The 12,836-nt window shown below is 43.5% G+C and overlaps 2 long non-coding RNA genes across 2 annotated transcripts; both read left to right on the top strand.

The window, feature by feature from the left end:
- The first annotated feature begins 2,026 nt into the window (after positions 1-2,026).
- LOC141374350 (uncharacterized) lies at positions 2,027-10,682 on the top strand. The gene is made up of 3 exons (XR_012381138.1): positions 2,027-2,094; positions 9,310-9,496; positions 10,030-10,682. It is a non-coding gene; the product is annotated as an uncharacterized lncRNA (long non-coding RNA).
- LOC141374351 (uncharacterized) lies at positions 2,105-4,493 on the top strand. Its single transcript, XR_012381139.1, has 2 exons — positions 2,105-2,950; positions 3,605-4,493. It is a non-coding gene; the product is annotated as an uncharacterized lncRNA (long non-coding RNA).
- Positions 10,683-12,836: the final 2,154 nt, after the last annotated feature.

Below are 12,836 nucleotides of genomic sequence, written 5' to 3'. Positions count from 1 at the left end.
AGGTGATGGAAGAGTTCACAACCAGGAGATGAAAATGTACAAACACGAGAGTCAGGGCAAGGAGATAATGGTGGAATGAGCTGCCAGGTTAGAGGTTGGAAGTTAAGAGAAAACCAGAGGAAGAAGAAGATATGGAACGTATCAGCTGGGTATGTGCTACAGACCATCTTTATTCAGTGTCCAGTGCCTGCTATAAGCCAGGCTGGCTTAGGACCTTGGACAAGAGAGAAGGATCTTTTCCTATCCCTTTTCCGATTCTGAAATGGCTAGATGAAGAGACATTCAGACTTAGCGAAATAAATTAAGTAAACAACACAGATTCTATCATCCAGTACGGAAAACTAATTATCATAAAAATAAACAGTTTTGAACAAGTTTAAAAATGATGGATACATCAAAATACTACTAAGGGAAGTCAGGCCCAACCGAAGTTTTAGGTTAGTCAAGAAAGACAGTGATGCTTTCCCGTGATCCACCCTTTGGTGTTTCTGTCAATAACAGAACACTGAGCTGGATGGTCCAGGGATCTCGCCCTGTAAGATAGTTCCTACATTCTTATGTCATGTCTTAATTCATCCCATTAGCTCCCTTATGAAAACAAGTCACAAACACATAATAACTTCGAATAAAATGCCTTGCCATCAGAAATGTCTCGATCAGAGCTGTAAGTAAAATGTGAAACATAGGAATATGTTCTGGTATGTGTATCAGTTTATGATGACCCCTTCTCCCCCTTAACAGGCTGGTTCATATGAACTCCCAGAATCCTGACCACTAATTTAATCTAATTCTGACCCCGATCTTTGTAAAAATTCAGGACTTGACGTCTCTGACTCTGACTCATTTGTTAAGTGATGACACTTCTCATCCAGTGTGGAGGGAACCAAACATTCCTGCAAACCCATTTATTACCAGGGTGACTTTGCTATGGGTGCCTTTGACTTTAGAGGATTTATTTATCCCAGTATCACTGTATCAATTCTCCCCTATTACATCAACTCAGGCCTGAAAAAATTAAGGCCTATCCCATAGCCAGTGCTTCTCCAGATTTAGATCAAACCCTTCTGAGCAGAAGGGGCATTTTGAGTAATAGAACAGCTCCGTTTTTGTTTCTCCTAAATTTGATGTAGCCAAGCTATTTGACTCCAAATATAGCTAGATAGCTCAAATACAGCTCTAAGCTTTCATCTACAGTTGACCCTTAAACAACACAGGTTTGGACTACGAAGGTCCACATACAGGAAGATTCTTTTTCCATAGATACAGCACAGTCTTATCAATATATTTTCTCTTCCTTATAATTTTCTTAACATTTTCTTTTCTCTACTTGCTTTATTGTAAGAATACAGTATATAATACAAATAACATATAACACATGTGTTAATAGAATGTTCATGTTATTAGTAGGCTCTCAATAGTTAAGTTTTGGGGCAGTCAAAAGTTATACTCAGATTTTTGACCAGGCAGGGGTCAGCGCTCCTACCCATCCCTACCCCTCTCATGTTGTTCAAGGGTCAACTGTGTATCTGTTAAAACAGCTTGCTTCAAAGAATATTTTGGATTTGTTTATATGATAACTCAAACTTGTTTTGTGTTTATCTGGGAAAAAAATGAGCTACTTATATGTATAAGAAAAGTTTGCAAATGCAGAGATGGTGTCAGTTGAAGGACACTGTATTGCACTCAGTAATGCCAAAAAGCATCTCACCCAGAGGCTAAGCCGCCTGGATTCCGGGTACCTATGGGAAAAGTTTCTCCAACTCTGTATGATGAGGGGGTTGTTACACATAATTTCTAAAGTCCCTTCCAGCTCAGAGAGACTGTAATTTTTGAACAAATATATCCCCTGCCTTTTGGTAATTTTCCAGTGGAAAACGATGCAGGCCCACGTGTAAAATCTTTAATTTTGTCATTAGAAGCCCCCCCATTCCCCCCCACCCCGAGGTTTTCCAGTACCCGTGGAGGCGGTGTCTACGCATGCGCGCTGTGCTTCCGCCCGGGCCTGGGCGTGGTCTCTGAGTTTGAGGGGTGGAGTCCCTAGCCTGAGGAGCCTGCTGTTGCGGAACGAGGACAAAGGGTGGTGTGACGTTGTCGGTAGGTCACAATGGGCAAGAGAGGGTTAAAGGTGGCCCCGGGGTTGGTCGCGTGGAAGGCTCAGGAGGCAGGCGGGCGTTTGTGATTGGCTCAGGTTGAGGGATGAAAAGCAGTAGCGGTGGGGACCAAGGGGGCGGCTGGGGGAGGCCCCTCCCTAGCGCGACCCGCGTCTCCTGCCCTCGGAGAGTATGTGAGGCTTGTCCCCGGCAGGCTGCAAAGAGCTGAGTGGTGGGTTCTCAGCGCCCCCGCACCTTCCTGGTTGCTCCCCTCGGAGTGCTCGGAGCGCAGACCAGGCTCAGCCACCTGTCATCGAGGCCTGGGGAGCCGTGGTGGCCTGCCTGTGAGGTGTGGTGAGGGAGGTGTGGAGGAGCCCCAGAGAGCTATCTTGATAAAAGACCACCATGAGCCGCGAATCTGTGTTCCCATATTACACAGCGGAAAGTAGTGTGTAGTGAGCATTTGTATTACCTCCACGGGGACACTGCAGCGACATCTGTACAAGGGAGAGTGTGCTATATTCAAGTACCCACCGATCTTTGAGAGAGACTATCCAGATCAGCAAAAGAGAAGTGACTGATGTACACCATGTGCTGGTGGTGACCTTGAGCCTCACATCCCGCAGCCCAGCAACACCTGATAGAACTGTGATGCTGGCCCAGCCAGCCGCATGCTAGGAGAAGCATGTCAGGTGTGGACGACACCCAGGGAAGAGGCCTGGGCCTACTGAGACCTTGGAGCCAACCAGGCGGCTTTCCTTGAAGTTTGTAAAGATAGCCATCCAAGTCATGAGAAACAACAGCCCCACCCGAAGCTTGCCACTGGCCACATTTTTAACCTTCAGCTGTGTCCCCTTCAGGTACAAGGGATCTTTTTTTTTTTTTTTTCACTAGGAAAACCTTGTTTACCCCCAAGACCACCATGGAGGCTTACAGCTGTGCCCAGGTCATCCCAGAGGAGGCCACAGGGGACATACCTGTGTTTGAGGCAGAGCTCAGTGGTTGCGGAGCCCCATGGACAAGGGGATCACCATCAGGTCAACATCAGGAGCCTCCCCCATCGTCCCTGAGGTGTTTGGGCCCATTCATTATGAACTGTGCTCCTTTCATTAGGAACTGTGCTCATGGAAGTACACCGTTTCCTAATCACAGTGCCTACGGTGCCTGACAGAGGGGCAGCAGTGGTAATGATAGACACCACAGCAGGAGCTGTGGACAGGGAGGCAACGCAGTACAGACTTGGCACATTAAAACAGCACCAGCAGGGAATAGCCTTCATGGATCCAGCAGGAAGTGGAACCCACATGTCCATTACAGGTGCTTATGCTGTGGCCTCAGAGGTCTTCACATAGTGGGAGGAAGTGCTTGCTTCTAGAGCGTACTTGCAGCATGTCAGCAAGAGCTGCTGGTCCCTCCCCTGTGGGTAGCATGTGTGTGCTGACTGCAGGGCAGAGACGACCAGCAAAACTGTTGCAGAAGCAGCTAAAGGCCTCACAGCAGACCTCTTGCCTCAGTCTTGCAGAGTGAAGGCTACACAGTGGACGGGATGGAAGCCCGAGAGCCCCCCAGCCCAAGGCTGAAGCCCAGAGGGAGTGAAAGGAAAAGGAGAGAATTCCACCAGAAGTCCATTCCAGCACCATAGGACTGGGGAAGACAGACAACCCTAATAGCATCCTTCTTCTGCTCCTTAACTCCCTAACATAGGGGTGAAGGAAAGGAAAAAGCCCCAGCTGCCCAGGAGGCTGAGGACACAACTCCTCCCCCATGAGACACCAGTCTCAGCCCTACCACAAAGGAGTCTAGGTTATCCCAAAATTGAGAGGAGCTGAACTACCACTAGTTCAGGGTCTTCAAGCAGAGAGTGTTCTTCACAAACTTCAAAGCCTGCCTAACTGCAGAGTAGAGAGGCGAACATCAAATCCAAGATGGTGGAAGGGGCGGCATGGGGGTCACCATGCAGTCGTCTCAGTGTGACTAGGGCTAGGGATCACTGGGACCATATCTGAGACCAAGGACAGAGTAATTAATTTTGAAGCCTATCAAAAAAGGAGTTAGAGCATGGAGACCTAGGTGTTTCCAGTTTAGCTTGCCTTAGATTTAAGTAAATAACTTTAAAAAATGAGTAAAATACATTCTAGGAATTAAAACAAAACACCATAAAGCACAATTCAAAGGCACATCTCTTTTCATCATGAAATTGACGTACGTGTGCTGGTGAGAAGAGTCTTGTAGGTGATGGAAGAATCTGAAAACACCTGTATTCACACCGAGAGCGAAACTGTGACTCAGTGGGCCTATGCTGGTCAGAAGAGGAGTCTCTTACCTTCTTTCTTAATATCTTTGGACTGCTGTACAAAAATTCATACACCGGGTGGATTATAAATAAACATGTTTCTCACAGTTCTGGGGGCTTGGAAAGCCAAGGTCATGGTGCCAGCAGATTCACTGACTGATGAAAGCCCACTTCCTCATTTATGGCTGTGTTCTCACTAGAATCTCCCATGGCAGAAGGGACAAGCATTCGCTCTGGGGCCTCTTATAAGGGCACTAATTACATTCATGAGGACACCACCTTTAGGGCCCAATCACCCCCCAAAGACCCCACCTCCTAATACGATCACTTTGTGGGGCAAGATTTCAACATATGAATGAATATTCAAGAAACACAAACAGAAAAAAACCTATAGGGCCTTCCTTTTCTCTAAAATGCACCTATTTAATTATGTAGCCCAGTGAGTCTCAAACTGCAGTGGACTGAAGAATCAGCAAGGGTACTCTCCAAAATGCTGATTCTTGGCCTTAGACAAACTGGGATAGGACCATCCTAAGTGATTCTGATGGAGGTGACCCAGGATCTTCACTTAGAAAAACCCTGGTACATAGTCCAATTTAAGAATTGACCTTGAGAGTCAGCAAGTAGGCCCTGTAGGTTTTTCATGTAGGTGTGTTCATCTTTTTGAACTCTGTGCTGGTTCATTTTAATCATACCTACCGTAGACATTCACCTCATTAACAAATGTTGGAATAAGAGCTTACTGTATGCCAGGCACTATTTTAGGTGTCTATCAGTTAAACCTTTGGATTTTTAAAAGATCTATTTTTTATAATGCTATACACAGTCTACCTAATTTTTTAAGCAGCTGTATTGTATGGGTGAGTGCTGCATAATCTAAGGGACAGAGGATGGGACGGAGAAGAGAGACAATAGCCCTCTTTGTTCTTATCCTTCTGATAATTACCTTTGCAAAGCAGAGAGCATGCACTGAGCTTCAAGGCTTTATAATGTTGCCAAAGATATAAATACAAATGTGCCATGAACTATGTAGGAAAAGGCAACTGTTTTTCAACAGTGGGTTGGGGGTGGGGAGGTCATGAAGCAGTGGCTATACAGTACAAAAGAAAATGACACATCCTTCTGTTGTTTCGAGAAGGTATCCAAATTGGGAAACAAACTTCTGTCTCCCCTCTTAGTGACTGGGGACTAGATCGAAGGAGAAACGACATACACATTTAAGGAAAGGAAATAAAATGCCTTATTGCCCAAGATACCAAATGATTGCTTCTTTCTTACAATATTACCTCGTCACAGTCTTGTGTCATATGTAGGAAAAAATTGGGTCCTTTAGCAAATGATAGTCACCGTTGGGAAATCCATTTGCTCTGGTTTCTACAAAAACAGAAGGAGAGGTTCACAATGTTGACATGTGTGGTATAAGGCCTAATGCTAAGGCCCTGTATTATGGACCACCTCGGCATCTGGTGAAATTGCAGGGGGCCTTGAATGTCCTCGTGGACCTCATGGATAAGGTCCCTCGCCAAATAACCCTCCTTATCAAGGAAACCAGAGGTTGTTCCTACTTCTCCTGGAGGAATGGGTTTCAGTCCCCTGGTAGCTAGCCGAATTATTTAAACAAGCCACCGAGGGAGCCAGATGCCACCTCCCTGTCTTGACACTACAAAGTCAGTTTGCCCCAGCCCTTAGCTGTTCCTTATTCTGTTCCTGTGTGGCCCTGCATGACATCAGTGTCCTCCTCTGGGCTGTAAGTCTATGTGACTCACGAGCTTCTGTGGGTCTCCTCTTCCAGTGTGGGTGTCATCGATTTGGCCATCCCTATAACCTTAGGGCAGGAATCCCTCCCTCACCAGCAGGAAGATTGGAGGTGATTAAAACATGTTTTATCCACTGAATAGGATCTTTGTTAAAATAAAACAAATTTCTGTATGTTCAAATAAAATAGGCCTGTGCATAATTTTAGAAGGCATTTTTTTTTTTTTTTTTTTTTTTTACCAATAACAAGATGGTCAGAAAAAGTGATCTCCTCGGATACATTGTTTCTCTTCTAGCCTGTGCTTGTGATAGTCTGGTGGTAACGATCGAAATGCTTGACCAGTTACACCGTGTCTGCAAGGGCCACCAATTATCATGGCCACACTGAGCCCAGAAATGAGTCAATCTGGGATAAAGGAGGGAGTCATCATTTCTCAGGAAGCAAACTAAAGCCCGTACAAGAAACAGGGCCTCCCTCCAATTTACGTGTAAGTTAGGAATATGATTAACACCTGTTGCTTCGTTAACCACAAATAAGAGCTAGGCTCCCAAGGGCCGCCAGCACAGCGGGCATCGGGGCTCCAGAAGAAGGTGTGAGGGGGAAAGAGGGGAGGAGCGGGTATGTGCCATCAAGTCCAGGTTCTGCCCCAACTGCATGTGCCCACCAGGGGCACGGGGACCCTTCGCAATTTCTGCCCAGGGATGGTTTCCACCCGGGAGTGTCTGGTGGCCAGGCAATGAAGGCCCACTCAGGCTGCGTAAAGATTATGTTACATAAACTTAGGTGAGGCCAGCAAGTAACGGAAGCGGCCGTTGACTTACCATAGGCAGCAGTGGGGTTGAGGAGCTGCCTCTGCTCGTATTTGTGAGAGTTCCCTCACAGTGCTCCCCTGAAGTGGACCATAAATGCTGGTTTGCACATCATCAAATGCACCTGGGTGTTCTATACTCAAAGTAGCTACCATTTATTAGCTCCTGTGTGCCACCCACGGCTACATTATCTCCTTTAATCCGCTTACCCATTTTTTGAGATAGGAATTATTATCCACATTTTACCAAAGAGGAGACTGCATTGAGTAATTTATTCAGAGTTGCACAGCTAATAAAAGGCGGAGTCTAGATTCAAACCTAGAGCCAAGGTTCGTCACAGTAACCAGGATGTGTCTGGGCATTTCTGGGGAGAAGGAACTAGAAGCAGGGGGGCTATCTAGGACAATCAACTCCACGTACAATGCTAATAAAGAGATAGGTCATGGCTTTACTACAAATACAGTTTTGTATCAGAGCAAGAAATCAACCAGGTGTCCCATAAGCATCTATGTCAGGGTCGACAATCCAGTTAAGATGAAATAGACACATAACCACATAACCACACTGTGTATTTTGATGTCATTTGCTCCACAGCTTGCACCTTACTGTACAGATTTGTCGAAGTCGTGTTTTGTGTTTTACATAAAGCATGATTCAAAAAAGGCACGCTCTGGCATTGATCAGCAGCCAGCACTGCATACTGGTTGCGTGTTTATTTCTCCTTCCCTTACCTAAGCATGTTTACATAACATCAATACCCAGAGCAGGAGCCAGATGATGTTATGCTAACTGATGGGAACAGAAGAGTTCTGCGGAGCTCAGCACTTCAGGACAGAGCTGCCTTCTGATGGTATCTAGTAATGAGAAACTCTCCACCTGGAAAACACACCTCCTGGAGATGTGAACTCAGTTCATTTCCTTTGACTGCTTCTCTTGGGTGGATGGTAGCCTGTCTTTAATTTCCACTGAGTAGTTAGGGTTTGATTTAAGCAACTATAAAATCCGTTGAGGCTTCCAAAAAAAAAAAAAAAAAACTTGACCCGGCTGAATGTGTCATGACCTTCGTGAGGGTCTCTTCTTAAAAATTCATTGTTATGACGTATTTTCGACATAATGGTTTATAATGGCATTTACGGAGCTTAATGTTAGGTCTGAAGGATTCACTTGGAAATTATGTAATTTGAGCAACAGCTATGCTAATTGTGTTCGCTCAGAAGAGTGTTTACAGGGACATGAAATCACTGTTTTGGAGACACCGTCCTCAAACCAGAAGAGGTTAGTCCCCCTCACCACTTCAGCACTTACTTTAATTAGTATTTATGTACACCCTATAAATATGTAATTATTTGTACACGTCTGCTCTGTGGTCTCTAATTAGCTTTGATTCCTCTTTGTTACCTCGAAAAGGAATTTCTTTCAGATGCATGTATGTCTCCCTCCTCTCCCAGTTCCAAAACTAGCTGAATCCTCGGAGCACTGTGAACACACACCAGGATTTCATCTGGCAGCAAGAGTTTCAAGTCAATTAACGATCTCGCAGTTCTGCAAGCCTCTCATAGGAATCAAACCTAAATGACTCTTCCCAGAGACAAGTCATCTCTTGGGTAGTTTCTTGTCTTAAGAGTAAAAACACTTCCAATTATTTGCTTATGTAATCAAATGGCCACGCCCTCCTCTGAGAGCCCACGTTAGAAGGAGAGTCAGCCTCTAAAGAAGCATCCATTTGTAAAAGATCTCCCTGTATCTAGAGGCCAAAGATAGTTTAAATGTATATGCTATTTCTATGTTATTTATCTACTAATTTACCTAATTTCCTATTCAAATTTTTTTTCTTAGCCTTTTCACTCAGAGCTATGAGCAACCCTTGATTCTTGCAGCCCATGCCTACAAGTATTTCTAGAGCTCTTCTGTGTGCTTCAGTTACCTGATAGGTGTTTTCTACGAAAATCAGGCATATTAAAGCCTGAACTTCTCTAGTGGTTAAATTCGGAGGGATTTTTTTTTTCTTCACATTGTGAAGGATCCTTCACTTAACAAAAGGGACCAGGGACCTTTCATCTCTTCTTTCTGTAAATATTATTGAGCACATCTGTGAGATTAAAAAAAAAGAGTTCTCTGGATGACAATACAACAGTGTGAAAGTACTGACTGCCACTGGCCATGGCCCTCAGTTCCCTTCACCATCCACATGGTACCTCTCCTCTAGCAGGACAGTCTAGCACACTGACCAAGCAAGTGTGGCATGGTGCTCTGAAAGATATGTTGCTAGACCTGACTATCTAGCAGTGGGAACCTCATTTCCATACAGGGGCTCAGAGAAGGCCTAACATCAGGAGGTATGTTAACATGAGATATGTTTAGCTTTCAGACCTGTGCCGGGAAGGGCTTCATGGTTGAGGGATCAGCGTGGGCAAAGGATCTAAAGTGGGAAAGAATTCAATCTATTTGAGCAACTAACGAAAGGCCAGTGTGGCCAAAGAAATTTAGGGGTGGAGAAAAATGTGGAATGAGAAGAAGTTGGAGAGGAGTCAGAATCCAGATCACTCAGGTAAAAAGGATTTGGATTTTATTCCAACTGAAAGGAAAGTCACTGAAAGGTTTTAAACTGGGGATTGACCCTGATTATGGTATAGATGATGGGTTGAAGGGGGAAAGTAGAAACAGAATAAATGGGGAACTATTTGAGTACTTTCTCCTAATGTATCTAAAAATATAATTTGCCTTTAAAACACAAAGGAGATTATATTTTTCAGGGGTATATTTCAGGTAAAATAAGATGCAAAGTATATCCATTGGTAATTGTTTGTTTCATTATATGCATCTATTTTTTCTTTGATTTTTTTTTTCTACACTGCTACTCCTTAATTTGCTTTCCCTTGTATTTTTCCCTAATTTTTAGGGGGTGGTTTTTGACCAAAGAGATCATTTATGATAAAGCTATGACCTATAATCTAATGTTCATCATATATAATGTATTACTATTGCTGTTATTTAAATATCAGATGATAAAAGCACTCTAAACAATATTTCACTGATTCAAAACATGTTCCTAAATTATTAATTATTGTCTTCCCATCAAAGGTCAACATCGTCTTTCCTTCCATCTTATTTGAAACATCTAATTCTTCCCTTGCTGATGAGCATGACCTCTGGAGATCAAGTAGGAGGTTCCTGAAGAAAGGGCACATCTCTGGAATATATTTCTTTTTTTTTAAATTTTCTTATTGTTATGTTAATCACCATACATTACATCATTAGTTTTGGATGCAGTGTTCCATGATTCATTGTTTGTGCATAACACCCAGTGCTCCACGCAGAACATGCCCTCTTTAATACCCATCACCAGGCTAACCCATCCCCCCACCCATGAGGTGTCTGTTTCAACAGTAAAACAATTTTTTTAAATACTTGAATTGTCAAAACTAAGGACTGGCAGAAAACACACATGGAATGAGGACAGAATTCCCATGACCAATAGTGAAAATAAAGTGTTGAGAAGGTGTACCAAGTCACGCTTTGCCTCTCTGCATCTTCAGTCTTCCCTTCAAAGAGCAAAAACCATGTACAGTATAAGAAAATACCTCCTCGGGACGCCTGGGTGGCTCAGTTGGTTAAGCGACTGCCTTCGGCGCAGGTCATGATCCTGGAGTTCCAGGATCGAGTCCCGCATCGGGCTCCCTGCTTAGCAGGGAGTCTGCTTCTCCCTCTGACCCTCCCCCCTCTCATGTGCTCTCTCTCTCTCTCATTCTCTCTCTCAAATAAATAAATAAAATCTTAAAAAAAAGAAAAAAGAAAATACCTCCTCATGGTGCTAACTCGACATGCTCGGGCTATACACACTAGCAAACAGGACTCTGTGTCCCTCTTCTTGGGCTTATGGTTTGAGAGGGAGCCGATGTGCCGTCATCCTCCCTAAAAAATTCCCACCCTCTTCTCTATGTCTATGTCTATCCAGATCCAGCCACTTTCTGAAAATAACTGTGATGGGAAGGGGTAGAAGAAAGACAGTGTCTGTTGGTTTAAGTACACTCACTGCTAAAACAAATAAACCCTAATATTTCAGTGAATGCAGTAGAAGTGTTTTCCTCCCTCACACAGTAGGATGGTGATGAGGAGGTGGGGCAAAGTCTGCTCCACACAGTGACTCAAGGATCCAAGTTGCCACATGTTCTGCCCTCTTAAACATGTGGCTTGGGGAGGGAGGTGGGAAGTTGTTCAAAGGGTATAAAGGTAACAGTTATGCAAGACCTATATATTTTAGAGATCTGCTATCAACACAGTGCCCCTAGTGAACAATGTGGTATTGTGCACCTTGAAATATATGTAGATCTCTTGTGAAGTGTTCTTATCACACACACACACACACACACACACACACACACACACACACACACACACACACAAAAGCAAAGGGAGACAAGGAAAACTTTGGAGGTGATAGATATGTTTTGTTTTGGGTTTTGATGGGTAGGTTATCACAGGTATATGCATATGTCCATGCTTATCAAATTGTATACACCAAATATGTGCAGTTTTTCATATATTAATTATACCTCAATAAAAAACATGTGACTTCTCACGCTCCCCTGAGCACCAACTGCCAGCGAACGGATGTGGGAAGAGAGAGTGGGCCACATACGGGAGTTTTTGCTTGGTCAGATCTAGAGGCGCTATACATCACTTCCACTCATTCCTCTGGCTAGAATCCTAACTGTAAAGGAACTGAGGTAGCTAGTCTGGCCCTGTGTCCAGGAAGAAGAGGAAACAGGGTTGGTGATCAACACCTCAGTCACATCGAGGATGTTGCGCTTCTCATGTGTAAAGAGCTAAGAGTAGGAGTGGGAAGTGGACTGCTGGAAATTGTGTTTTATTTACTCATTTGCTCACAGTTACTGAGAATCAGAAATTGGGGATGGAAAAAAATAATTCATTGTTTTGCAGTAGATGAATATCTATTAGAAATTTGAAATGGCGATCAACTTATTTCAACTAAAGATCTGAGGAGGGAATTTATTCATTACCTACATTCAGAGGGCAGAACGAAAGTGATTTATCTTTGGCATATTTATGTTGGCAAACAATGAGTCCATGCTGATTACGAGTAAAGACAAAAACTAAATGGGGCTTATAAAATTTTTCTTGGAAAAAAATTAAAGGCAACATCACAGGAAGACAGATTAAAAACATACCTCTGAACATGATTTGTTATCAAAACCATAGTAAAACACCCTAAACCGAATGAGAGACAGCAAAGCTTCTAGGAAATGAAAGTTGTGTGAGGAATGAATGGTCCAAGATGAGAGAAAAATGTAAAAGCGAGGAAATGGGGGGAGGGTCGTTAATGACATAAGAAAGGATGGAAAAGGCGCTAAGTATGTAATCAGAACGTTCAAGTCTTCTTTGGAAGTGCATAGGGTACAAGTGGAGTGGAAGAAAATGAATTGGGGATATGGAAACAAACTGGAATTTTCACAGAATGAAAAGAAAGTGAATAGATGTGCAAGGATGTCAAGAAAGAGAACTGAGCTCTCCATGCTGGTGAGTTGGCTTTTGGAAAAAAAGCTGGAAAAATACTTTATGAGGGTGATTTAAGAGCTGTATATGGAGATTAAGAGTCCTTGAATTCCAGGCAAACGTGAAGTAAAAGATACAAAGAGACACATCCTGGCACATATTTTGATTTATAAGGATAAAAAATTTAAATCCTACCCGGGTCAAAAGACAAGCCACCCACAAAAAAGGGAAAAACAGGTGAGAATTCACCTGCCTCTGCACCTCTCGAGAGCTGGCAATGAGGAGAAATTACTATCTAATGCCACGACAAGAATCATTTGAGATCCAGCTCTTCCTAGGCAGCCAAATTGTATTTTACGCAAAATAAAGATATA

Source organism: Callorhinus ursinus, unplaced genomic scaffold, assembly GCF_003265705.2.
Source record: "Callorhinus ursinus isolate GAN/ISIS: 27379988/994484 unplaced genomic scaffold, GSC_fseal_2.0 scaffold17, whole genome shotgun sequence".
Taxonomy (NCBI): domain Eukaryota; kingdom Metazoa; phylum Chordata; class Mammalia; order Carnivora; family Otariidae; genus Callorhinus; species Callorhinus ursinus.
The sequence above is the reverse complement of the archived record's forward strand: the minus strand, read 5'-3'. Positions and strand labels throughout refer to the sequence as shown.